Source organism: Tasmannia lanceolata, unplaced genomic scaffold, assembly GCF_043159265.1.
Source record: "Tasmannia lanceolata isolate RefF3 unplaced genomic scaffold, GAP_Taslan_0.1 ptg000862l, whole genome shotgun sequence".
Lineage (NCBI taxonomy): Eukaryota > Viridiplantae > Streptophyta > Magnoliopsida > Canellales > Winteraceae > Tasmannia > Tasmannia lanceolata.
In genome coordinates, this window is record NW_027519527.1 from 1 (window position 1) to 5,000 (window position 5,000).

The 5,000-nt window shown below is 37.2% G+C and overlaps 1 non-coding gene across 1 annotated transcript; it reads left to right on the forward strand.

The window, feature by feature from the left end:
* The first annotated feature begins 425 nt into the window (after nt 1–425).
* Nucleotides 426–498, forward strand: TRNAF-GAA (transfer RNA phenylalanine (anticodon GAA)). Its single transcript has one exon. It is a non-coding gene; the product is annotated as a tRNA-Phe (tRNA).
* Nucleotides 499–5,000: the final 4,502 nt, after the last annotated feature.

Genomic DNA, 5,000 nt, shown 5'->3' on the forward strand with positions numbered 1-5,000 from the left:
GTAAGAGGAAAATCCGTCGACTTTTGAAATCATGAGGGTTCAAGTCCCTCTATCCCCAATAAAAAAAAAAAGGCCTATTTTATTCCATTCCCTAACCATTTATCCTCTTTTTTCGTCAGTGGTTCAAAATGAGCTTAGCTATGTTTCTCACTCACTCTACTCTTTCACAAATGGATCCGACCAGAAATCTTTCTCTCTTATCACAAGTCTTGTGATAGATATGATCTACGTACAAATGAACATATATGGCAAGGAATCTCCATTATTGAATCATTCACAGTCCATATCATTACTCTTACACTTACAAAGTCTTCTTTTTGAAGATCCAAGAAATTCCAAGGCTGAGGTAAGATTTTCTAATGTTTTTTGAGTCCCTTTAATTGACATAGACCCAAGCCCTCTAGTAGGATGATGCGTCGGGGATGGTCGGGATAGCTCAGCTGGTAGAGCAGAGGACTGAAAATCCTCGTGTCGCCAGTTCAAATCTGGTTCCTGGCACGTGGTTAATATATCGAATAGATACTCATACAAATGAATCGATATGGATCGGGATCCATATTCTATTCGTTAATAGTCTAGATCATGATACATACTTATCCATCTAGGGATATATCTAGATCCCCCATTTTTTTTTTTGATGGGTAAAGAAAAGAATTAGATTCTGTTCCCTCTTCTTTTTTGTTTGTTCATACTGTACCTGCTCTCGCTCAAAAAGAATGTTAATACTTCATACATATTTGAATTGAAGTTAGTTGGCTGAAAACCCAAAAGTCTAGTCTAGAGAGGAATCGAAGGGTAGGAATAGACAGGATTCATTTCAGATACAGTACAAAGAAAATCTGATCCCCTTTTCATTTCTGAATTTTGAGTTCATAATTTCATATTTTCTTTCATATTCTATTTCTTCACTTTCTCTTTCTTCACTCCCTCCTACGTGACTTTTCGGGGCCCATCTAAGTGATGTGCGCGGTACAAAGTTCATGGTGCAGAACTCTTTTGATTCATCCTATTGGCTTTGCTCATCCGAAATGGATATCTTCCAAATTGGGGAATATCAATGAAGCCCCTTTAGTAGCCCATTCATAATACTGAGATGAGAGTCCAGTTATTCTGTTTCATCTAGAACAGAACATAAAAAGATTCCTTGAATATCTGGAGTCGTAGAAGTGAATATTAGTTTCTTATCATTCAATGAGCATCTTGTATTTCATAGAAATTGGGGGCAATATAATCCTTACGTAGGGGCCAGCCTATCCAACTTTCAGGCATCAAGATACGTTTCAGGCGTGGATGATTTTCATAAGAGATTCCCAACATATCATAAGATTCCCGTTCTTGAAAATCAGCACTTTTCCAAATCCAGAAAACAGACGGGATTCTAGGATTCCTCCTTGGGGCAAATACTTTTATGCATACCTCTTCGGGTTGATCCACACCATACTGTATTCTCGTAAGATGATACACACTAGCTAACAACCCGCCCGGTGCTACATCATAAGCACACTGGGAACGTAGATAATTGTAACCATATACATATGAAATGACAGCAATGGAGTACCAATCCTCGGGCTTTATTTGTAAAGTCTCTATTCCTTGGTAATCGAAGCCCAAAGATCTATGCACTAGCTCATGCTTGACTAGCCAAGCAGATAAACGACCTTGCATCTTCTTGATCTCTCCCACATTTGTATTTGTATGAGTATTTCACATTTACGATGAAATTTATGAAGATTTACCCGCTGTTTGTTATTCTGCACAAAAGCATCCTGCCTAATTCACTAATTCGTGGGAAGATACTGAACTTTTGTATTTGAAAGATGTTTCAGTTTCAGGAGGTATTTCTGAAGTAGATGGAGATTTATAGAGTAATCCTTGATCGTAATTTCCAGTATGAGTACTGCGTCCAACATGAAACTTGTGATTGGTAGTAAAATATCGATTTTCCTGTTGAGACCCAATTTGATCTTCATAGATTTCTCGAGATACTTTCTTACGAAGTTTCGTTATAGCATCTATAACTGCCTCTGGTTTGGGTGGGCAGCCCGGCAAATAGACATCCACAGGAATTAGCTTATCGACTCCCCGAACGGTACTATAAGAATCCGTACTGAACATCCCTCCTGTAATAGTACAAGCTCCCATCGCAATGACATATTTTGGTTCAGGCATTTGCTCATATAATCTCACTAAGGAAGGCGCCATTTTCATTGTTACTGTGCCGGCTGTTAAAATGAGGTCTGCTTGCCTAGGACTCGATCTTGGTACCAATCCATAACGATCAAAGTCGAATCGCGAGCCTATTAATGAAGCAAATTCAATGAAGCAACAACTGGTACCATAGAGAAGCGGCCATAAACTGGAGAGTCTTGACCAATTCGAAAGATCATTCGATGTAGTTGAAATAACTGAATTTTGGGTTGTTTGGTCAAGTAACGGAAACTCAATAGAATTAATAACTGTCTCAATGTAATCTTTTCTTTGTTTTTGATTTTGATTGTCTGAATATTCAGGAGCTAAGACCATTCCAATGCTCCTTTTCGCCATGCATAAACTGAACCAACAATTGGGATAAGCACGAAAATGAAAGCTTCTATAAATACAGATACACCCAATACATCGAAACTCATTGCCCATGGATAAAGAAAGACCGTTTCAACATCAAAAACAACAAAAACTAGAGCAAACATGTAATAGCGAATTCGGAATTGTAACCAAGCATCCCCCATTGGTTCTATACCCGATTCATAACTAGAGAGTTTCTCTGGTCCTTCACTAATCGGGGCTAAAACTCCCGAAATTAGAAATGCTAAAATAGGAATAAGACTTGATATTATTAGAAATGCCCAGAAAATATCATATTCGTAAAGCAGAAACATAGATGCACTCTCATGAATGTGGAATATACCGAATTAGTCGATTCAAATTGGAATTGTCAATTCATCCATAACTGCTTAGTCGAAACAACAATTTTGATCGAACCACATAGTTGAGTTTGTTTGCTGCGGGTCATGCCTCGTTTCAAGATTCATCCAATAGAATCCCACTTACCCTTTCTTCAATTCTATTTAGATATGGTGTAGACATATTATGTTCTTGTACAAATAAGACTCTCTCACTTTACCTTGGGTTTTCTATAAAAAAAAAAATAAATGAAAGAATATTTTCATTTTCATCAAAAATGAATAAAAAAAAGATTAATTCAATATTAATTATATTATCTATAATTATGTGAAAATAAAATGGAAATATTCCATTTTCAATGAAAATATTCAATGAATATAATATAATAATATAATAAAATCAAAGAAGAGGTCTGGCTCATTTTTTTTTTTCTCTTTTGTAGTAGAATGCCTAGCTCGGGATTTAGGGTATATTCTACTCGGTTGGCGTTGGTGTATTCTTTTCATTAAGATCGGGGTATAGAATCATTGTTTCTATTGATTCGATATGAATACATAAACAGAAACAGAATGCATCGACCAATTAGACTCTCTCCTTGTCCCAGATTTATACTTAATTGATTTGATTCAATCTTCAATCTGTTGAATTATGAGGAACCCTTACATAGAACAACTCATGGGTTCCTATACCCAAATTAGATACTTTTGACCTGTACTATCCCGACAGGACCCCCCAGAAACAATCGAGTTATTTAAATCGAGTTAAAAGTCTTGAAAGAGTCATCCTATTTCGGACCCATTTCTAGTACCCAAAATCGCTATTTGGAATGACTCGAAATACTTATTAATGTAATAACACCTAGTAAGACCAACCAATGGGTTAGGTTTCGTGACAATCAAAAGAGGTTTCGTTTGAAGCAAACCCACACAATGGAGCGTACCACAATGGTAGAGTCGGCCGAATCATAAATTATCTACAGAAGATAGCTCTGATGGAATCACGCGTTGTCGAACAATTCGACAGACCAAATCCCCAAAAACACTCATAGAAATAGAAGAGAGCACAAACGTTGATACCTTTAGGACCAATTCATTATTTCTGAAACAATGAATTTGGGTTGTTGTTCCACCAAAGAGCGATCAGTCGGGGGATTGGATTCCTAACTCATCCAAGTTCAAACAGACCCCTAATCTTCTTGCATAAAGTCTGCATCGGTAGAATCGACAGAATTGAAATGATGAGCAATTGGATTGGAGTAGGTTGGGATACAAAAAAATAAGTATTGTACAGAAAGATAAAAATAACTAAACTACTTGCTTTGCCTTTGCTAGGCCGGCTATACGAAGAAAAGTCTAGTCTATTTTACAATGTTTACAATGAAACTTACCGAAGAGCTTTCTTTTTGAAACTCTGGCTTTTCTACAAATACAAGAACAGGTCCTAGATCCGTGTGACTTACTATTACTATTAGATTCGATTTTGTTGGGTCAGGTTGGGGTTTTTGGCTAGGCTCGTGTTATGATTTTGACTTCATAATCAATTGGCTTGGGTATACCAAACCAAAGAAAAGGTGTATCACTCAATCTTTGATCATGGACAAGAAAAAGAGGAAACAAGCCATATGTCATTCCCCCACGAAAATGAATGAAGAAGAATTGGTTTGGGTATTCGAGATTCGAAAATACCGATCCGGTTGGATCCATTGGAATGAATTATTTTTTTTTTTTCATTTTCATGCCCCGAGGGATCGCCGTGAGCATGTGGAAATGATTCCATTTCCATGGACCAACCCACTGGCCATCTGCAAGCACGCACTAATGAGGAAACGAAAACTATACAAAAATGCAAAAATGTATAGGGCTATACGGACTCGAACCGTAGACTTTCTCGGTAAAACAGATCAAACTGATTATTATCGAAATGATTCGAACTGTTTCAAAGACCCAACATGCATTTTTTCGCATTGGGCTCTTTCATCAACTGATAGAAAGATCAGTTGAGTCCACCATATTTTTTCTTGACAGGAAGATAACGAGATGGCTCCATGTGCTCTGGATTCATTATTTGTATTCTGATCCAGGAGCAATACCAAAGTGTTT